We start from the raw sequence: 23,963 nt of genomic DNA on the forward strand, positions 1-23,963 counted from the left end.
ATTTTGAAGTGAGAAGTTAGATTTTTAAAAGACCCAAAAATAATCTTCTTAGGAAGTAACATCTGACAAGAAGAGTCAGTTGTTACTGGCATATAAGGCTGTGGTATAAATATTTGCTCTCCCTTGCCTACTGTTTGCCGAGGACCTGTTATATGCTAGGTGCAATATATGTTCTTTTTATTCTTAGCAATAACACTGAAGACTCTATCTCCATCTCATAGATAAGGGAGCTGCCCAAAGTTCTACAAATGGAAGAGCACCCCAATTTTCTGAATCCACAAGCTGTGCATGCTAAGGCATATCGCCTTTCCATTATTCACTCACTATTGAGTAACATAGACAGACCATCATGGCCCAATTTATCCACATAGTGGTTGAGCTTCTGTTTCGTTCGGTGAGGGCATTTGTCACCTTATTGACTTGTTGGGTTCCTACTCAGATAGCCATCCATTGTATGAGGACACATAGCATTGAAGTAAATATTCTTATAACTTTTCAAAGCATGACATCTGTGCCTTCTCAACATCGGTAAATGTTGGCGCCGTGAAACTTCTTTTAGAAGATGACCAAAAAGAGGGGACTCTGGCTGGAAGCTTGTAACCGAGGCATTGACATAGCTCTCCTTACGATAGTTGCAGGAAAGAATAGAAATGATTTTATGAAGTAAAATCATAGCAGTTTATAATCGAGTAAGTTTGTCTCGAGAGCTCTAGTGTGACTGATAAGACAAAAGAGATATATAGGGGTATTGTGATATAAAAGATAGTGAATCTTTCTACCCATTATAGTTAATGTGAAATCATTGTATGGAAAAAGAAGTGTGGAGCTACTACTAGGATGGAGAAAGCTATTTAAAATTTTCAGTTTTTTGAAAAACTGCATAATTAGAATATGTACAAATGCATAAAAATGTAATAGAAGTCAAGAGAAGACCGTACACAATTAAAATTGTAACAAAAATTCAAATTTGCACCAAATTTCCAATTAAAAAAATATATATATATTACCCTCCTTAAAGCCTCAGCTATTATAACTGTGTTAAACAAGTCTAAAATGCAGTGTCTAGAATTATTTTCATGTCATTATAGGAACTTATTCATTAGGAAAGATACTATTTCATTTCTCAAGGCATCAAGTAACCTTTGAAAATTGATCCTATCTCTTTAACTACAAGTAAATATCACCAGTGATCCTATGAAGTGGTCTCCCCCGATGCCTGCTATTGAAATCCAAGGTTTTCAACTCCTTGTGGTCTCTAATAGCATTAATCAAGGCAGCACAACTTACTTAAAAGGAACAGATGATTAATCTTGACAATAGTAATGTAAACAGAACTCTAATTCATGAATTGGTGATTACCGCACCCCCCCCCACCCCCATCACTGGGGTATTAGCTCTTTGTTTGAGATTTACCTTGTGCCACGTGCATATTATAAGAACAAAAGAGAGTTCTTTATCTTTAAAAATATCTCAGTTCAGCTTACAGAACAGGGGAAAAATTGCTATATTTATCAAGGTTGATTTTGTTTTCCAAGTCTCTAATTCGAAACTGAAGAATGCAAGACTACATACATCAGGTGTTTCTAGCAAAGCAGCAGCAGCAGCAGCAGCAGCAGCAGCAGCAAAGCATAGACATTTGTCATTCCTTAGAGCTGTCTGACAGTTCTGACAATTCATTAGGCTGAGCTGAAAAGAGGTTTCGAAAGCAAAGAAGGGATCGCAGGTAGGAGAGTTGCTTTTGCATGATCCAGTAATGGCTGATTTGTATCATTTTGGATGATGGATACACTGCTCAGATGAAACTCAGCAGGGTTTTCTCCCTTCTCTCTTCCCTTGATTTCCCCCTCTCCCAGCTTCCTTCTTCGAGAAGCCCCCAGGACATCGAGCATAGGCTGCCTCCTCGGTAACATTTCATCCTCAAACGTATGTTCACACATATCTCGGGGAAGTGGCTCCCTTTCAAAAGAAGCCGCTTTGAGGTGGAGGGAGCCATTCAAACATGGGATGGCGAAACCATGCCTCATTTCCCCATTCCTACCTGCCGTATGAGCCTTCTTCCTCCTCAGCCTGTGCATCCGATGTCCCAGTACCTGACATGTGAGCCTTTAACATGTCAGCGGCCCATCCTGCCCCCAGCTCACCATAATGGCCACACTTCTTTACAAATGGGAATAAAGGGCCCTCAGCCATCAATAATTGGAATAACTTCCTACCCTAGAGGGTAGGATTGGGAAGTTATTCCAGGTCTCTTTTGTGACCTATCTCACACCCGGGCTAGGCAATGTCTCATTTTCAATTTTGACAGACAGCAACTCTAGGAACTAAGGGTTTCTTGTGGCTCCCTTCCCCTACTTGGGATGTACATCACAGTGCATCCAAAATACTTCCAGACTTTTGTCACTGGTAACTGCACTGTGGAAGACCCAACTGCGGAAGGTGAATTCAGTTCATCAAAATTAGTACTTATTATTGTTAGTCGTGTGTGAAATGCTTTGACGGAGATAGAGACACATAGGCTGTGCCTTTAAGATCGATAGTTGTACCAGGATTTAAGCTAATCAGAAATCGTTTTAAAATCCACGCTACACATCAACTACGTACTTCCACTTAGTTACTAACTTTCAAACATTCTGTAATCACTTTCTAAGCATCCAGGAATTTCTCGGTAACTGGAGATCATCCCGTGAAAGAGAAAGTTGAAGTGTATGTTCTCACAGAGCTAACATACAACAAACATACAGACAGTTTCAGTAATTAAAACTGAAAATTAAGTAAAAATTGTATATCGAGACCGGAGCGGTTAAAATCAAATAATAAGAAATTTTGGGGTAAAAAATGGCGATGTTATGAATTGGATGTTTATCACCCTCGCCAAATTCATATATTGAAGCCCTTCCTGGCAATGTGATGATATTTGGAGGTAGAACCCTTGGTTTAGATTAGGTCCCGAGAGTGGGACCCTCATGGTGAGATTGGTGTCCTTAGAAGATGAAGAAGAGGAAGGGAGAAGAAAGGCCATGTGAGCATGTGTGGAGAACAAGCCACGAAAGGAGCTCTCACCAAGAACTGAATTTGACAGTCCGAGCCTTGATCTTGGACTTCTCAGCCTCCAGAACTGTGAGAAATGCATGCCTGTTGTTTAAGGCACCCAGCGTACATGGCATTTTGTTATAGCCTGAATTGGCTAAGACAGGCGGGGTTGCCGGCTTAGATAGAGTCAGAAGGAAAGTCTTCTCTGAGGAGGTGACATCTGGGATGAGAATGGCAATGCCTATCACGACACCCTGCCAGGGACAGTTAATTTCTAATGCCTCATGTTTTCTGAGGAAAGAAGGGAGGCGTGTATAGTTTGAATAAGGTGACCAACAAGACTAGAGAAAAAGTTCTCTGACAATAGGGTTTGGCTTTTTTTTTTCACAGCCATCTTCTCGATGCCCATGAAAGTACATGCCACATAGCACATCTTCAATGAAGATTGGTTCCCAGTAGAATAAATGCAGGGAAGAGTGGTAACAAGATGGGGTTGGGGAGGAAAATGGGAACCAGGTCACCTAGGGCATTACGAGTTGGAATCGTTGTGAGAAGTGTCTGTTTTATTCTAAGTAAGAAAACAGAGGAGTAGCACAGTCTAATTTATATTTTTAAAAAGATGCTCCAGAGAACCCAGAGGATTCAACCGATGCAAGATCTTATTTGAGACCATGTTATTTTTTGGTTCTTTGACTTTCCCCATCCTGCTTCATTCTCCACGGTGGCGATTTCTTTCTTCTTTTGTCAAAAGAGCACTCCCTCAGTCATTCACGTGCATCTAAACCCTACCTCAGGTTCTATGTCTAAGGAACCTGACCTAAGATAACTCACGTGGGGAAAACAAATCGCAGGAGAGAGAAGGGTGCCAAGGGCACCATTTGCATATGCGATACAGAGCCAAACAAGAATTCAAGAAGGTGATGATGAAATTCAAGCTAAGAAAACTGGCAGCGTAGGGTGGGCTTCGTCAGGGATCAGTTTTATGATTAGAAATAGGAAGGATTTCGAATGCCACCAAACAGTATTCACGTGTAATTTTTTAAGAGATATTGGGTCATTTTTTTTTTCACCTGCATTTACCATTTGGGAAAGAGAAAGAGAAAGCAAGAAGTAGAGAATGGGAGAGAAGATGGAGAAGCACACGTCTCTGTGTGTGTGTGTGACAGACAGACACACACACACACACACACACACACACACAATGGGAAAGATGGAAGCTGTTCGGCAAATAATATGGTGCTCATGGGGTCCAGGTTGCAAAAAAATCCTTTTGAAAAAATGGTTTCCCAAGCTCACATTTGGAAATGTTTCTGATGAACATTTGTTTCGACTCTGAAAATAAATAAAAGAAAATAAATCTCACTGATTAACCAAGAATGTGGCCCTTTCAAGGCAGCGTTACTATGAGAAAAAAAATCACAAGACTCAGTAGGATGCTCACTGCAGAACATGCCATCTTCTTATCAACTTAATTGAAGCCATTCTGTCATAAATGACAATCCATTGGATCTTCTGCTGGTTAGTATGTCATGACATTATATATAATGAGAGGTCTCCTAAAACCCAAAGGGAACATCCACTCGTTTTTTATGACTTTACTTTTTGTTCCTGAATCATCATGGTACTACTGTGAAATGTGTACAATTTTATTACATCTGTGGAAAAGTGGTCAACTCAGAACTCAAAATACGGGCATGTATTTGCCTAAGACATTTTTTAGATTTTGTAAAATGTGCAAAATTCTATTCCTACTTTTGACCTTTTTCTTCTCACCGATATGTTATTGGTTCTATATCAGATGTTTTTCTTTGCATAACTTAAGAAACAAAGGCACCATAGTACATAAGTTTTATTGGTTGGGGAAAAGTTGATGAAAAATAAAAATGAAATATTCCATAATTTAAAAGTGAAAGCTTTGACAGTTTCTACCTCCAGTTCTGTTGCTATAGCTTGATGCAGACCATCATCTACACTATGAACAACTAGTACATCTATATAAACTACCAAAAATATTGTGTTAGAAGGAATCTCATGGGGCCGAAGACAAAAAGTCAAGTTTGGGCTTGTCAAGTCTGCCAGGACTTAAAAGCCTATGAGGCCAGAAGAAAGTGAGATACATCGAAGTGAGTTTAATATTTAGTGTCAGCTGTCCCCGCAAAAAATTTGCAAATTCTAAAGTTGCCCAAGGCCAAAATGCCAAGAAGCCAAGTGAAAAGTGGCTAAAAATCTAAATAGAACTTTCACAGCACAGAGGAGAAAACTTGAGTCCAGACCCCACCAAGGAGTAAAGGCCCTGAAAAATAACTTGGGACTGTTAACCACATCACCTAAGGGCTATGCCTATAAAATAGGGGTGAACCGGAAGTATACCAAGTTTTTTTAAAAGTCTTAAAACTTGACTTAAAACAGTTTCTTGGAATAAGATGACCTGTTCTTCCAGTAGTCACCTGCCAGAAAACGGAATAGGTCCTCACTAGAAAAATAAAACTATATCTATAGCTGGAAGAACAGCACTTTTATATGTCATATCATTATAAAATTTGAGTAATTCAGACAACACTGTGTTTTCACAAGGATAGACAGTTAAACCAATTGGACAAAATAAAGAGCCTGAAACAGACTAATGTATATATGGTGACTTGACTTAGGACAAAGCTGGTGCTGAAGCCAGGTAGAAGCAAAGACAACCTTTTCAACAAATGGTGTAGGAGCCAATGGATTTCTTAGAGGAAAAATGGATCCAATACCTATCTCACACCAATTCCCGATGAATTGAAGATCTAAAAGTGAAAACTAAAATAATAAGGTTTCTAGAAGATAACATGCTAGACTATCATCACCTTAGAGTAGGCAGCAATTTATTAAATGGGATATAAAATGCAAGAAGCAAAAGGAGCAATATTGAAAAACTGGTGTGCAACAAATAATGGAGTAGGAAAATGGAAAAAGATTTGAACAGACGCCTCTCAAAATATCCAAATAGTCAATAAACCTTAGAAAAGAGTCATGATACATCGATCTCATGGTAAGCATATCAAAAGCATATTGAGATGCCAGTGTACATCCACCAACATGGCCGAATTAACAAGATTAACTGCGGCAAAGTTGGCAAAAATGCAGAACAATTGAAACTCTTATGACCCAGGAGTGTAAATGTGTGACGCAATTTTAACAGAGTAAATAACACAATGCGTTGAAGTTGAACATATTCCCTCACTGTAATTCCACTCTAGCTGTGTTCCTAAAAGGTATATTCCTCACAGATATACACTGAGAAACATGTGCAGGCATGATGATAACGAACTGTTTGTGATAAAAATTTTTTTTTTTAAAAAGTCCATCAACTGTAGTTCGCATAAATACATTGTGCTCTAACTGATCAATGGAGTACTATACAGCAATGATAATGGACCGCAGCTAAACACAGCAGTGCAGATGCATTTCACAAACCTAATGCTGAGTGAAAGAAACCGGACACAGAAGAAGAGAGGCCGTCGAACTCCAAACACACACAGGTCAAAGCCGGCAACGCTGCCCGACGTAGCCATAGATGTGACGATACGGTCGGAGAAAGGCACGAGAGTCCCTCTGATGCTGGCAATCTTCTTCATCAGTGTGGCAGTTCTACAGGTGTGTTGGCTGCGAAGCTTTACCCAACTTTATACCAATCATCTGTGCACTTTCTATATTTTTATAATTCCATATTAAAAAAAAGATTACTTTAAAAATCAAGGCCTTTAAAACTGAAAATATTTTTTTTTTAGATTTACATCCATGTTTTCGGAGCGAATTCTCACAGATGGGGAAACTGTCATGCTCTCGCTATGCAAGATTTTTTTCTTTCTCTGTGAAATGTGAACATTTTAAGCAAGGACCAAAAAAAAAAAAAAAAAATCAGTTTTGCCTAAGGCAAATGTACGAAAATTCTTGGAGCAGAATCACTGAAAACGAAGTGTCTATTTTCACCATATGAATCACAATGAAAAGGGGAGCTTTGTTTCTTTGCAAAGCTGGCTAAAGTTTTAAGTTTACCAACTTTATGGCACAACAACACCGTGACGTCACCCCAACGATTCGTTGCATTGCAAATACCAGACTGGCATAAAGAAAAAAAATACTCGTCTCTGTCATTCTATTTACACCATCCCCTTCCTGAAAACACACACACACACACACACACCTTACATGGAGTCTTTTCCTTATAAGATAAAAAATCATGTATTCTTATGCGATTATATGTATAATTTTTAACTTTTTGCACGCGTGCATGTGTACATGTGGAACTGTGAAGTTTTCATGAGTTATGCAACCCAAACTCAGTAAATATTGATCAGCTTCTTTGAAACACATAGCGTTATGGAATTCTTGTAAACTTAGGAGAAGCTCATTTAGTTTCTCCATCCACATATGTGTAAGAGAGAAGCAAACGTATGCATATTACACGCACGCGTTAGTAAAACTGGGCAGTTTATCTTGAATAATTCATTGTTTACGGAACTGGTAATTGGAATATAATTTAAGCTCCATCTTAGCTGCACCGAACAGTATTCGAAAATAGAAAACTAAACATACGAATCTGTTGCTGCCTCTCCAAGATGTCATCAGGCGTATCCACTGGCAAAGCTGCATAAGCAGCAGTGTCACAGCATAGGACAACCGAAACTCTGACAGGTGCTTGCAGGCGCAGCCCTGATGGGGTCAAATACCCCTAAACCTGCCTTGTTTGCTGATCTTTTAATCAGATTCAACTCGACTGTGGCCATAGCACGAGGCTTTCTGACAGTATGTGACAGCATATGACAGCAAAATATTTTGATTTTTCCACCACTTGATGATATTTCAGATATCTTGCAGCCCTTGTAAACTAGCACAGTGTTTTCTGGAAAATGATACAGGCGGTTAATTGTCTTGGGTGCTTGCAGTTTCTCTTGGATTTCAGCTGAATTCTAAGTTAGCGAACGCATCTCACATTTTGAGAGTAGCAAGCCATGTGGAGCATATGACCCCAAGGACTTTGCTTAAAAAAGGAAAAAAAAAAAAATAAGTATAAACTCACAGCCCAGCACCCAGAGTGGTCAGAGGGTCCAAGGAAATGTGGACATCTTTTTTTTTTTTTTCATCTTTCTGAGCTCCTTCCCAGCAATTTTAGAAGTGACTTTTTAGGTAGGGGAAAAAAAATATGGTGCAACTTATCCATCTTTTACTTAAAACACATTTTAAAATTCTTCTTATTCCAATCTCTTTATAAACTCTTGGGGGATATAACTAGCCATGGTTTGGGAGGGGGAAAATGAGAAAAATCCCCTGGAAACCCATTTTTAACAAGCTCACCCATAAACACCCTAAACACTTCCACCAAGCCTTTTCCCATCAGTTATTTACAAGATTTGAAACCTAAGCAAAATAGAATTAAAATTGCATGAAACTTTCATTATCATGGAAATTATTTTGTAATTTAAATTCATACCCTTTTGATGTTGATACCTTTAATCGTTCTGGAATAAAACGGCAGGCCGTACCCCGAGTGGTTTCCCACTGAACTTAGAGTGGCATTCAGAGGTCCTCCTTGATTGTCTTCCTGTGCTTGCCTTCTTGTTAACTCTGACCGAGCTACGCTGGCTTGTTTGCCTCCAACACACCCAGCGCGTCTCTGCTTAAGGGCTCTGCTCTTGTCCTTCCTGAATGTCCCCTCCCTCCCTGGTCTTGACGGAGCACGGCCTCTTTGCATCATTCTGCCCTCCCTGGTCACAATGACTGATGCTCCTTACCTGTCCCCAGGAGAAGACATTCTCCTTGTACCATTTCACTTTCCGGTGCTCTTCTTCCTTGCGTGACCTGTTCTCCCCAGTAGGACGTAAACCTCTTGGCACCAAGGACCTTACCTGTCTTCTTCATTCCTACATCGGCAGCATCTTGAACACTGTCTACACATAGGAAGTGTTCAGTAGCTCCTGTTGATTGGACTTAACACTGAAAGATTCATCACCAACTAACGGCCCAAGGATTTATTGTTTAACGTAGTGAGACCAAAGGGGAGATGCAGTTCGTATTGACCCAGACTAAAATGATCACCAGTTACAGCTGCGGGTTTTAGGGACACAGTTTTACCGGCAGTTTTAAGGTGGACCTAACCATGTAGGTTGTTGCCGAATTCATACTTAGTGGTATTTCCACTAAGCCAGATTTCAGAAGCATCAGAAGACTGATATCAGACCTCACTCTATTCACATACAGAAATAAAGCCACTTTCAACTATAAAAGAGACAATAAGTGGTAACTTCGGACTTTGTGTGATGAATTTACATCACCGAGCGTTTGGGAGAAATGTAAAGAGGCAGAATGTAATTTCTTAGTTTAGAAACAGACTACTCGAATCTATTGCCAGTGACCCCTACGAAAAGGCCCTGACGGCTGCGCGTGGTGACTTCAGTGGTACTTTGAACATCCCATGTAGTCTCCTCATTGGCCTTCGTCCTACTTCCCCTGCTGCAAGAAGCTTTTTTTTCAAAAACACTCTCTTTAAAGCTCCATGCACATGCGAAACAGACGTACCGAAACAGAAGCATCAGAACAGACAACGGCCTGGAGGGTCTGGTATTTGGCGCACACCCAGCACCCGGCCAGAGGAGATGCCATCAGCAAACGTGTGCATGTCGCAGAGCTTTGGGGCGTGAGGGACAGGGCCAGTTCAGGAGCTACCGTTTCAGGGATGGGGGCGGGGTGAGTTTTCTTTCTCTGTGTCCACGCTCGCTGCCATGATACAAGGAAGGTAGTGTCAGCCTTGTGAAGGAAATGATACAAGGGTTGATTTAATACGAAATGCTTCTTACCACTTAGGAGCGTCAGGAGTCAGAACTGTTGTTGAAAAGGCTTGGAGTCATCCCGAAGGAGGTAGATTACAGTTCTGTGACTTCTTGCTTGTAGGACTTTGGGCGGTCACCAACATTCTCTGTGCGTGGATTTCTTATTTTACGAAGCAAGAACCATAGTGCTGACTTCATGAATTAGACATGATTCGAGCATTCAATGTGATTACAAGTGAAGCTTCTAGGACAGAGTATACATGTAGTACATATTCAATAAATATTAGCTGTTATTATACTTGTTTGGTGAAAACCATACCCAGTACTTGATCTTATTCTCTATCCACACCGCCCTGAGCAATTGCAAGGTTAATAGGATTGCCGCGGATTTCTGATATAATCACTAACCCACAGCATACGAGAAGTGCCATTTTACAGCCAAGCCGATGCAAATTCACATCTCGGCTCAAGTAGTTAATGTAGCTTTGTGAACTTGTATAAGTTTTTGTCTTCTCTCTATGTCTCAATTTTCTCTGTCTATAAAAGGTAGATAACAATGCTCACTCCATGCTCTTTATATTTGAAATAATGCATGCATAGTACCTAGTATGATGTTTGGTACCCAGAAAAGCATGGTATAGATGTTAGTTATTATTCTCCAAACGGTTATTACATGAATAGAATTATGCTTCTATTTTAAGTGTCTAGTTAAGCAAAATGAAGTAAATAATTCACACTTGAAAATAATTGTGTCTTGATTCTTCATGACAGTATAGATCTTATCATAGAGTCTATTATTTCTTTTTCCTGAAGGTGTTAATTCTCACTCATCATGTATATCCTGAGCATCAGTGTGTGCTGGTACTTCAGTTAATTTGTATTGGCACAAATAAAACATAACATGCTGTTCTGCCTTCATTAGTATTTAATGAGCACCATGTATGTACCATGAGGAAAATAAATATATGGAAACATAAGGGCTAACAATCTTACTGGAGAAATAAGGCATAAACAGCTAACAAGTTGAATCATAAGTGAGTCAAAAAAAAAAATTAGCTCGAAAAACCAAAACACAAAGAAACAAAAAACGCAGCACAAGAATTGTTTAAGGTCAAGGCGAGAGCAGGAGTAAAAGTGGGAAGAGGGAGGAGCGTTCCCTTGAGCGAGCTGGCAAGAGCGTATGCGGAGGATGCTGGGCTGAGCTTTAGGCACGGGGCCCGGAAGGGGGGTCCAGCTTGTGGGGAGAACATCACGGATGGAGAGGATGGCGTCAGCCAAAGCGCGAGCTGAGAAAATCCACAGGTGGTTCCGGAGCAGCGGGTGGCGTGAGTTAGAATAAACGGCTGGGACGGTGATGAGTTGGGAAGGGCCGTGAATCTCAGCTAGAAGGCGAAATCCTTCAAGATTTTGCAAACCGTGACACGGACTAAGCCAGGCTCTGCAGAGATGAGTCTGACCTTCACAGGACACTGGAGCAGGAGCCACTGGAATTCAGGAGGCATTTATGGTGTCTTTTTAGTTGTCGGAAAATAAAATCGCTAGACAGAGGGAACCTGAGGAGGGAACCTGAAAGCCATCTTAAAGAAGAATAACCGGCAATTAGGAATTTATTAGATAAGAGAGTAGCTGGAAAGGTGATCAAGGCAAACGCAGCAAGACTAGTGAGTGGGCGAGTTGGAGAACAAGACCAACCTTAGTTCAGGGATTGGGCCGTTGCAAGCCTGGCTGGCTTAGGAAAAACTTAAGTTCCTTGAAGCGCTTCTCTGCTCTCCACATGCTAACATCCATGTTTACCTATGTGCTTCTTCTGATTCAAACTCTTGAAGAAACAAAATGTTACCTTCCTTTTGCTGAATCCATAAGCGCTGCTTCCTGTGTAGAGTCAGCCCTTGATTTTTTTTTAATGGATTTTTTCCATGGGCCATCTCTGATATGTTTTTAACTTCACCTCCTTTATTCAGGATCATATTTTTTATTATTATTATTTAAGAGCAATTTTCTTAAGATTTGGTGAATCCTACAGCTAGACAATAAACCTGAGTATATCAAAATATCACTTTATAAATATTTTTGATATCTTAGAAATTAGGAAGGAAAAATAAAACCTCGGGGGTGAATTCTGCCCCCCCCCCCTCCATTTCTATAAAACCATTTAAAATGGCAGGGACTGTCCACTAATTTCCTGGAAGTCACACAAAATCGTCTGTTGTTGTTATAATTCTGTAGGCATCACGCTCCTGGTAAAATGATGTATGGAGCAATCGTCTGGTAGGGGCTGATGGGATGTAAATGAAACTAATTAAGGAAATGTCAAACATAATTAATAAAACAGGTTTAAGTTGCAGAAGCCCTGTCAGCGGAATGAATGGAGCAGAGAGACGCTCACCCACTGTTGGGTGCACTTCTCCCCTCTTCCTTCTCCTTCCCGGGCTTTATTTAGCACCGTTCAGCTAGGTCCTGGAAAGCCACTGGAAGCTCACTTCTCTGCCTCACCTTCTCTCAGCCCGATCCCAGAGAGAGGAAGGAATATAAATCTGCTTGTCGGCCTACAGCCTGGAAAAAATTAATTGCCAACTCCTCATCTTTCTCAAGTACTACAGGACATTAACATAACCAATTTGCTCGAACTCCTCACTGGCTGCCTAATAGAGCATCAGAGCGGCTGATAAAAACAGGGTGTTGTGGACGCTACCTTATTATTGTTAGCATTTTCATAATACCCAAACAGCACAGCAGCGTGATTCACGGGCTCCATTTATTATTGATAAGAACAAAAAAAAAAAAGAAAGGGAAGGGGGGTTGGAAATAACAAAGCGGGCGAGCGACCTATAATTATGGCGAGCAAATTGGGGTGTGCGGTAGAGTCGGTTACAGTCGCCTAGAGGTGATGATGCCCAGGACCTTTGCCTTCCCCCCAGGGATGGCAAAAATAATGGATTCCCTTGCAGCCGCAGATGGCGTAGAAGAATGCTGTCGTCAGGACAATGTTTACCTAAGTCAGGCTGATTTTGCGGCTCTGAGGTTTGCCTGGAGTGGTCCAGTCAGCTCCGATCATGTCAGCCGCTGGTGTCTAAGTCACTCAGAAACCCGCCAGCTCCTGGAGGGCTGGGTAGCAGGAGTGGGATACCGAGGGGAGATTCTTGCTTGAAAGTCAACGCCGGCATTGGCGAGAAGCATTTCAAGCCTCTGCACTTCTCAGACAGGTGATAACCTTGAAAAACAGAGACCAATCAGGTTTTAAATGGACAGATAAAAATGAAATGTGGTTTCTGTTAACTACAGACTGCTGCCTACCCTCCTTCCTGCTTATTTTGGTTCAATTTATGTACACACACACGCGCGTGCACACACACACACACACACATACATGCACGCACAGCTGCCTGGTATTTAATGCCATTTGACAAATATTAATTGAACATCTACATTTGCCAGGCTCAGTAGGAGGAAGAAGAGAGAAAGACATCTTACCCAAGAAGCTTAAAAGATCAATTCGGAATTCAAATTTATTAAAAGAAACCCACATAGATTTTCTTTTGCAAACAAATTTTTCTAGGAAAGGCCATTTGTGATCTATACTTTGAGGCTGGATTGGATTGGTATCCAACAAATCGGAAGACAATTTCAAAAAATAACACTAAGTTCACCAGCACTGGTAACAGCATCAGAGGTATGTGCTTGCTTTCAATGAAAAGTTTATAATAGAGTCAAAATTTATTCCACTAGACAGAGAAATCACAGTAAGCCTACGACATCAAGCTACATCGGAAAACAAGGAAGTCTTTCTCATGAGATCAGGCCAAAAGAACACAAGAGCCAGCTTGGACGGGCTGCCACCGGCCAAATTTGAGACTATAATTGATCATAACATATTAAACTTAATATCTTATAGGGAAAATCCAAGGTGATACGAGAGAGAGAAAATCAACAAAAGTTTTTTATGTGGCACTTGACCACGTTCACTGTATTATTCTTTCAAGTTTTCTCTTTTTAACATTTTCTAAAATAAGTCTAGGGGAAAAACTTCCATTATTTCTGAATTATGCAAGGTAATTCATCATGTGATATGGCAACAGTTACATCATGAGTTAATTATACAAAAAACATTTTGATTTAATCTAGCTAGTCTGTGGGCCCAGACTTTGATGCTAAGAATTGGGACAATTCATTTTTATTAAATATTGAAAATATTTTTTTTTTAAAAAAATAGGTGTATGATTGAAGGAATAATATGCAAGGAATAGAACATACTAGAACACTGTCATTACCTGGGGAACCCCATGTCTCTACTCAATTGTGCCCTTTCTCACTTCCTTTAGAAGTAAATGCTTCCACGAATTTTCAGTTTTGGTATTTTTTTTTGCCATTTAGCATGCACACATGTGCACATGCGCGCACACACACACACACATATAAAAGATACATATATTTGTGACTGAAATAACATATTGTCCATTTTTTGGTGTTTTTGAATATCATACCAATGGAATCATATTTGTAATTTGTTGTTATTGGGGATTTTTACTCAAGAGTATAATCCTAGATTATTCCATATTGTTCCAGATGCATACATATTTGTAAGTCTCTTATTTTCACTGTCGTATAGTATTCCATTATATGACTATAACAAACTATCTATTCCTTTTTTTGATACACTTTTGTGTTATTTTTAGCCTGTTGCACAGATATTAGATTGTCTGGGATATGTCCCTAGGAAAGCCATTAAAGATATATTCTCAAATTTATCAGCATGACCTTGTTCATAATAATTTTCTATGCTTAAATACCTATAACAAAAAGTATGTGACCTTTGTGATAGCAATCCTTTCCAAATCATTGAGACTTGCTTTATGGGTCAATGAGTACTCAATTTCCATAAATTTTGGTGTGCCCGTGAAAAGATAGCTTATTCTACAGTTATTGGATATAGTATAGATAAAGATTCCTAATCGTGTTGTTCAAATCATTTTTATAATTAGCATTTTTTTTTTTGTCTGTCTGACAACAAATCTCCCAATAAAAATTTAACGTGCCTTATTTTCTGTGGTTCTCTTCATCTTAGGTATATAGAGCATAGATTATAAAATCATTTCTTTGGTGCAATGCCCAAATTTATCAATATGTAAACTGTAAAATCCTTTAATTACTATAAGGCTTTTTGACAGATATTCTGTGTTTTATTTCCTGATATTAATAGAGCTATACCAGGATTCTTTTTATTCTCTTTATTTTTGTCCTTTTTATATTCTGTTTAAGTGTTTCTTTTATTGACAGCATAAAGTTTGGATTTTAAAAATAGTTTTTGTATTTTAACCAAACATTGACTCCATTTGCAATTATTCCAATTGCTAATATATTTGAGTTAATTTCTACTTTCATAGTTTGATTCTTAGCTTGCCCTTTTATCTTTTCCCTCATTTATTGTCCTCTTTTTATATTTATTTGGTATTTTTTCTCAGTCTCTCTATCAGATAAGAAGTTATACACACAACGTCTAGTTGTTATTGGTGATTTTAGAAGTTTTACTGTCCACACTTAACTTATCAAAGTGTAAATTCATCGATATATTTAACCATTTTTAAAAAAAACAATTCAAAAGTCCTTAAAATGTTGAAATCAGATCACGTTCCCCTTAACTCAAGCTCTTTTTTTTGGTCCAGTAATGTTTTTTTCAATCTTGTCTTTTAACTTCACAATTTATATATCATTATTTTTGTTTTATACATCTAATATTTATTTAGATTATAAGATAATATGCATATTATAAACATTTTACAAGTTCTTCATTCTTTTTTTTATTTCAAAATTACCTTCTGACATTTTTTTAACCTGAAAAAAAGTCATACTTTGGCATATTCTCTTGGACTTCTGACTTTCATTTTGGCTCTTAAGAAATTAGATGCCAGCCTCATTGACACCCTCATAAAAGTAATCTCTCTTTTCTTTGTGGATGCATTTAAGATTTTGATTTTTGTATTTGATGTTTGGCAGTTTTACCATGATGTGTCTAAACTTTGATTTTACTTTTTGCTTATCTTACTTTAGGTTTCCTGAAATCCATGAATTGTTATTTTTTCACCAGTTCTAAAAAATTATCAGACTTGTTTCTCAGACGTTGCCTGTCCATTATTATTTCCCTTCTTGCCTTCTAACAGTCATATTATATATTTGTTAGACCCTCTTACACTTTCTTCCATGTTTTTAAATCTCTTTTCCATATATCTTCCTCTTTGCTTCTCTATACTGCCTTCCGGATGCTTTCTTTAGCTTTCTCTTCTTTTCTTTTTAGTGATTCTCTCTCTAGCTCTGTCTTATCTGATGTTAAGCTGGTCCACTGAATTTTTATTTCACTTATTTATATTCCTTCTTTCTATAATTATATTTGGGTATTCTTTAAGTATTCATGTTTCTTTATTATCCTTCTTTTTTCATGTTTTCAACTTTTTATTTCTTTACACATGTTATACAAATTTATTTTTGAATTTATGGCTGATAATTCCAAAATCGAAAGACATTTGTGATCTAATTCTACTCATGGCGACTTTGTTTCTTTGTGCTCTTTGTGTTTTCTGACGGCTTTATCATATACTTAGAACCTTATCAGTGGGAATTCTTTGAGTCCTGATTTGGCATTGAGATCTTTTAGGGAGAGTTTTTATTTTATTTATTTATTGGTTTGGTTTGGTTTGGTTTGGTTTGGTTTGGTTTGGCTTTATTTGTGTTAGGTGCCCAAAGGCATTACAGAGCCAGGATACATTGAAATGAATTGATGTTTTTCAGAGTATTTGGGTATCACAAATTCAGGCTTCAAATTCAGCTTATAGCTATAAATCTATGGTGAGGTTCTCTTTCTATTTCAGTGTGAAGACTCGACAAGCAATTTTCCTTACTAATTGTTGAGCGAGGGGTTTTTATGTACAATTTTCTTAAGTCACTCTAGCAGTGAAATGTAGGATATTGGAGTCCCATTTTTACATGTGGGTATCTTATTAGACTTTCCTTCTTAGTTGGCCTGTAGGATTTGTCTCTTGTTCCTTAGACTTAATGAGTTTCTATAATCTCGAACTCAAATTTACCCAATTTTGCACATACTCTAAAGTTTTAGACCATACCAAACTTCACTTCTTTGGACTTTAGTTATATTTTAGCTCCTGAACAGTCTTTTTTTTTTTCAATCCATAAACTCAGTTAAAAGAAATAAATGAGTATGCATTTCTCTATGTGCAATATTTCATGTAATGTTTTATATATCACATTTTATAACAAAACTGTATACGTCACATAATATAATATTAAAATATCACGTATAATTTTAAAATCCAGTAATTTTAGTTTTCTGCAATATTGCCAAAAATCTGTCTCCAAGAGATTTTATCAGTTTTATTTCAATTCTCGATAAGCTTCTGCTTTCTAAAATTGAAAAGACAATTCTGTGCAGCTCTCATTAAAGCCAGGTAATATGAATAATGGTTAAAAACTATTAGAGCCTAGAATACCTAGATAAGCTAATATTTGTAGTGCCCTAGTACAGGGCCTGACAAAACAGGACATGATGGCCGTCACCTTCATCGTCACCATTTACATTTCATTGCCTTCTGTCTGGCTGATTCAGCTTGTTTTATGAGTTCAAGAAATAAATTTTCCGCATATGGAAGTTTCAGTATACAATATGCATGTGAGAGGCATTCATAGAGACAAAATTTATTTTTATTTTTTTGCTAAATAAGAGAGTGCACATCGCACATTGGCAGCAAGCCTCCTGAGAAAAGCTGTCTTTCATGGGAATGAGGGGCCTTGGGTTACCACTAACTATGCCCTATGTTTTGCTGTTAACATACACTGTCCTTCAGTGGAGTTTCGTGGAGTAGAATTCGTTTAATAAGAGGCTCTTGTTATAATAAGAGGTACACTTCCCACCCACTGAATGGCAGCCTTCGCTTCCTAATAGTCTGATCGAAATCTTGTGGAGATATAGTCAGTCTTCTGTTAACGCATCTTAATGGAAATGAGTTACATCCATTGCAACCCTCTTACTATACATCACGGTGTTAATGCAAGCTAGATAAGAAACTTATTTCTACCACTCGAAGAAGCTTATTTAGTTCTTTGAATTGATGTATAAATCACACCATTTTGAGGCTTTACTTCTTTTTCTAATACATACATATTGGGATAGTGTTTGAAGTAACCTCGAAGTTAACCTTTTAGTTTGTCTTTGACCTGAAATAAACCTCGAAAGAAATTTTAAAGTATATCTCAATCCTTTTCATCTTTTTTTCCCTCTCTTCCACATCTCACAGGGATTATAAAATCTGAAATATTTATACCGAGAGAAATTAGTTTCTACTCAATGTTTACCTTGGCTGGAATCAAAATTGCTGCAAAAAAAGCCAACTGAAGTCTTTGGCAATAATTTAGCAGATTTAAAAGATTTTTAATTATTAGGGAATGACTCAACTTTTGAAATTCTATCAGTTATTAAGTTGTTGATACTAAGAATTATCATTTTGTGGTCACCTCAACTTGTTATTTTGATTGCTTAAAATTAAGCCATGTACATCAATGACTATTGTATGTGGAGAAATTTCCATCTTTTCTTATTTTACCTTATGCGTGAGATTCATCAAATATGCTGACTGTAAATCATCCCCTATTTACAAAGTACATTTGTTCCTTATAAGTATACTCAGGCTTTTGTAACAATGTTCTGATCTCATTCTTTATTTCCAATAATTTATTACATATTTCCAATATCAAGATGTCATGGTCAGTTGAAGAGCTGGATTGGAAAAGGCATCCGTTTTATGGAGGTGATGTGTTGGTCATTTACTATTGGAATTATTGCTAAAGAAAGTGTGCTTTGAAAGCAGTGAATTTTAGAAGTTTTCAAGTGCCATTCATTTTTGTATATGTGTTGCTTACTCCCTTGTAAGCTTTATGGGGGCAAAACACTCAAAGAATTGTAGGAAACGCAAGAGATTTGCATATAGCCCGGTATTTCAAAGCCCTCATTTGCTTTCAGTGTAACTTACATGCACAGATAATGCTTTGATGTTAGTATCCCCCAAAATTGGTGAAGCAGATGCTTGTATCTACAGGCGAGTAACCAGGCAACTAGATTTGCAGAGCAAGCTGACATTGACTGATTACCTATAGCCAATGTCCTTTTTTGTTATGTCAGACACTTAATGTATTAACTTAATTGATGGTCATAGATACCTCACTCTCTGCTTCCCATCCATCCATCCATCCATCCATCCATCCATCCATCCATCCACCCACCCATCCACCCATCCACCTACCCATCCACCCACCCACTCATCCATCTATCTATATGAATTTATACCCATTTTGAGTGCTGATCCTCAGAGAGGTTGAACCTTTACCATAGATCACACAGCCAGTGATCAGAAGAACTAGGAATTTCAACTTTTTTTATACTCTAAAGAGACATTCTTTCTACATGCAGCCTATTATCTTTCCCTCACGGCCATGCTACAACAGTTTGCTAAGGACATAAAACAGTTTTAGGAATAAAAATGGAGACAAATTACCTGTGGATTATATAGGGAAGTTGAATTTAGAGCAGCATCTTGAAATACCTTTGAGCAAACCTGAAATTCAGGCCAAGCCTTCCTCCTATGCCTTCTGCTTTTTTTTTTTTTTTTTTTTTTGAGCTCTCCTCTAAATTCTCCACTGGTCTCCAGTGTTTTTCTTCTCTTTCTCCCCTTTTCTACTGTCTCTCTTTGGTCTGGACTTAGTATTCATGTTACCTCTATGTCAAATTAACTTTTAGCTTTAACTTGTGGAATGAAAAGTTGTTCTTGGAGCCTGGAGCAACTCACAGTGCCAGAAACTAAAAAAGTTCTCTCTCTAAAAAAAAAAAGAACGTTCCTAACACTACAGGAGCCTACAGAATGAGTTCCTAGTGACCAAAGCTGAAACAATTTGAGCAACAAAATAAAGAGCCTCGTTGGATTATAAACCAAAGGATAAAGTGAATATCCATGAGTCCATATGGATATAAGTCAATAATTGATTAAGTAAATAAATGGGAGAGAAGAGACTACTCATCCATGCAGAAGAATCCTAAATGATTTATGCAGGCGCTCCACCCTCAAGGCGATGGACTATAACTAACTCCTCACTTCTTAAGTCTGGACCGCACATTCTGCCGTACAGTTCTTCCCGAAGAGCACGGTATGGAAATGTGGGGAATGGGAGCAAGCAACTTCACAGTGGACAGACCTGACACGCACGACCTCAGCCCAGTGATCAAGGTCAACATCAACGGTGAAGAGCCACGTAGAAAGTTTGCGCCCTTGACATGATGCGATGAGAATGGCGCTTTGCCTCTCTACTCTTCCTCCCCTAAACCCATATCCCTAGTCTAATCATGAGAAACCCATCAGACAAATCCCAGTGGAGGGGGATGCTGCAAAACAGATGACCCGTCATCTTCCAAGTTGTCTAGGTCATCAAAAACAGGGAAATCTGAGACACTGTCCTAACCCATAATATAAATGGCGCCCTACCCAGCCTTAGATTAACCTGGATTTTACGCCCACTTCCTTTCTGTAACAGAAGATTTTGACAACTGTCTTCACAGTAAGGAAAAATACAAAAGTACAGTGATACAGAGAGAGTTTCTTAAAGGCAAAGGGTTGATGTCTATACATTCAAAACAGTAGAACCAAGACATAGATAAGCTGATCACTTGGGATGTATTCGTGGTGAGACTGGCTTCAATCAGAGCTAACCTCTCTACATTAGCTGGCCTCTTAAGGTCGGCTAGCCCCCACAAGGCTTGAGACCCTCACTGGGCTCACATTCTCAGATCACCAGCAGCAGGCAATGATTGCATAAGAATCCCCCTCCAAAGGTTTCTTGTGCTTTACACTCATTTGCCTGAAGAAAAAGAAAGAGGGGAGGAAGAGACAGAAAAGGAAGAAATCAACTCACTATTTAGAGACATATGTTTCTATTTTTCTTGAAGAGAAAAAAAATAAAGGACGAACAAAACAGCCAAAGCTGTATTTATAAAACAAACAAACAAACAAAACAAAACAAAATGACCTTATGACGTTGCATTTTGGACATTTAAAACGTTCGCTGAGCTGGTTTTTAAGACTGAACGGTTCCATGCTCTGGTCCCGGTGTCAGGCACTGATATAAGTGCAGAACCAAAATTACGAAGGCGCTTGCGAAGGAGGAAACGAAAGATCGACCCGTCTGGTTCTGACGGCATTTTGTGCCTTCCGTGAGCAGTCGCGTGCCGTGGAGAGCCGAGCAGAGGAAACACGGCTCGCTGATAGAAAGCGAGGCGTCGCAGGGGACGAATCGGATCGCGTTCTGGCCTGGTTAAGCTTCGCCGTGTTCGAGAGTGCAAAAATGTCCTCTGTTTCGCTACCTACCTGTGTGAAAGAGGGAGACGAGCAGGCAGACAGGATGACACTGGATCTTTCAGGCTCTCTCTCTGTCTTCCCACTTCTCCCTCGGTCTCTCTCATCAGCCTCCATTCTCATGAATCTGCTCCCTTATCACTTCCCTCCCCTTCATTTCTGTCATCTCCATTTTGCGGCGTCGCTTGCCCAGTGGAAAGAGGCTCCGACACATCCTATTTAGAAAGTGAGCGTCTCACTAGGGGTGACAAGTCTTTCGAGGTCGTTCATCTAATTGCTCTTTGCAGATAAGAATTAATTAGCCCGATTATTTTTCTTAGTTTTTGGATGGGTTCCCCACCTGAAGAGAAGAAATTCCTTGGTGTCAGTGATTAATTGCCCAGCCGGAAGCTTACTGCCTCACATTTGTAATAAATGCCGACTAGCTCTTTAGGTCACATTAAGAACTAGGCAGGTTGCAGTGTAATGTACAGGATAATAAAGCACTTGTATAAATAGGGGCAACAGCATTTGATTTTGATTAAATATTTTAATGCATCAAAGGGCGAAGGAATTTCAAGATGCTGAAGGCAAGAGCCCCCATTTAGGGCATATTTTCTCTCTCCTTCGTGAGGCACAAAACATCTCCTGGATCGATGAGAGCAGGTGACATTTCCAGTGTAGGATTTGTCTAAAACGACCACAATGATCTGTGGGGTTCCGTTTTTGGTGTTGGCTCCCTCTTTTATTTTTCTGCCGGAGAATCCTGAAAACACTTTCTGAGCCCAGGCCCCTTTTATTTCTAGAATGGAAAGAAGTGAGCTTCTTTTTTTTGGTTTACTTCCAAATTAGTCATCCCTGGAGTGTGTATGTGAGGTCCCCAAACCTCAAAATAAAGCAATTAAATTAAAAAGTGAGCAGACCAAGATGTGATAAAGGCTTGCTAATGTGAAATAAATCTGTAAAGAAGAAATTCAAAGCCACGAGTGGATTTAGAGGGTGTCTCAGTCCATTGGGCTCTTTCAACAAACTGCCATAGACTGAATGGCCTAAATGACGAACATTTATTTCTCACAGTTCTGAAGCCTGGGAAGCAAGATCAAGGCTCTGGCATATTTGATGTCTGGCGAGGGCTGCTTCCTGGTTCGTAGGCTTCCTTCTCGTCATGAGCTCTCTGTGGCCTCTTTTGAGGGCACTAATCCCGTGTATCAGGGCTCCACCTTCATGACCTACTCACAACCTCCCAAAGGCCCCGCCTCCTAATGACACCTCATTGAGAGGTAGGGTTTCTGCATGTGAATTTTGGGGGTACCCATCTCAGAAGGCAAGTTTTATATTCCGTGGGTAGTTCAGGTAAAGATAGGTTTTTAAGTAATCCACGAGTATTGCTTCCTTTTCCACATTTAGAGTAGAAGTCTCTAAATACAGATTTATTCGTGTGTGTACATGGTTACTTTAGGGTAAAAGATGATAAGCCCAGGAGAAATTAAGTGGTTTGTGAAAGGTCATGTTCACTGAACAAGTTAGGCAGAGCCAGTTCTGGAACGGATTGCTTCTGATTATATACCTATATTTTTGTTTAATATCTGTCTGTCTGTCTATTTATCTATCTATCTATCTATCTATCTACCATCTATCATCTATGTATGTATGTATTTATGTATGTATGTATCCATTCATCTAGGTATGTCTGTCCACACTCTAGTAAATAAAATGGGCCAAATTTAACATTTATTTGATGATAAACAAGGCACTGTTGTTACCTGTTGCTCTGGCAGTGACCTGTAGTGTTTATTAAAATAGAAGTGTTGAATAAAACCTATTTTTTTTAAAGAAAATACTTTTCCAAAAAAGCAATATTTTCTATTAAAGGATTGCTTCAATGAACAGGATGATTTGTTTAGTAAAAAGGATTTTTTTTCTCCCCCCAAGAGGGTAAATAATAGAAAATTTATTCTCATTAAGTGGCATTACTGAAAACGATTAAATCCAACATATTTTCTTTCACTTTGCGGAGGCCCGATGTATAATTAAGAAACTTGTGTGCTGTTCTATTCAGTAATTTTCATCCTATATTCTATTATTCTATAGTGTGAGTCTATTAAATAAACAACAACCTGCACATAGCAAATCTTAAAAAATCTTTATTGTTTGAATGAATGAATTCAATAAAGGAGCCATTAAATGTGACTGATTTGATAAAGTTAGGCAACCCTACTATTTTGTCTTCCATTTCTTATTGTCAGCTCTTTGTCTCTTAAGTAAGATTCACCAGAAACTACTATTTCACAAACCTCCAGCTTACCAGTTTTATTGAAAACTACAAAACTATGGATACTTGCTATCTGCTCTGTATTATTCAGATAACATAATAGGGAGATCTCTTCTACATCAGAGGATGACATTGTCTTATGAATCCTTGAACATACCAAGGACACTCACCTACTAATTTCAGATTATTCGTATTACTTTAGGAAAATTTCCAATGCCATTTGTTGGTTTTGTTCATCTTCGAGAGCCTGTTTTTATGTTGTTTTTTAAAAAAATCTCCCCATAATCTCTGTGCTCCCGTGTAATTATAAATAAGGAACTTTTCCTCATCAACCACCTGTCAAGATTTCCAGGGCTATTCTACAGTGAGTGAATGTTTCTGTTTCCTTCCACTCTCTCTGCACAAAAATGATGAAATTAGCTACCAAGCTGTTGCGCATAGATAGTTCCTGCTACATTCTCTTCCTCTCAGGCTGTT

At 38.7% G+C, this 23,963-nt stretch overlaps 1 protein-coding gene across 2 annotated transcripts in view; it reads left to right on the forward strand.

The window, feature by feature from the left end:
* Window positions 1–23,963, forward strand: part of LOC107509365 — a 951,183-nt gene that overhangs the window by 127,487 nt on the left and 799,733 nt on the right. The gene's annotated exons all lie outside the window — the stretch shown is intronic.

The sequence above is a fragment of the Rousettus aegyptiacus genome, unplaced genomic scaffold (genome assembly GCF_014176215.1).
Source record: "Rousettus aegyptiacus isolate mRouAeg1 unplaced genomic scaffold, mRouAeg1.p scaffold_m13_p_14, whole genome shotgun sequence".
NCBI lineage: Eukaryota > Metazoa > Chordata > Mammalia > Chiroptera > Pteropodidae > Rousettus > Rousettus aegyptiacus.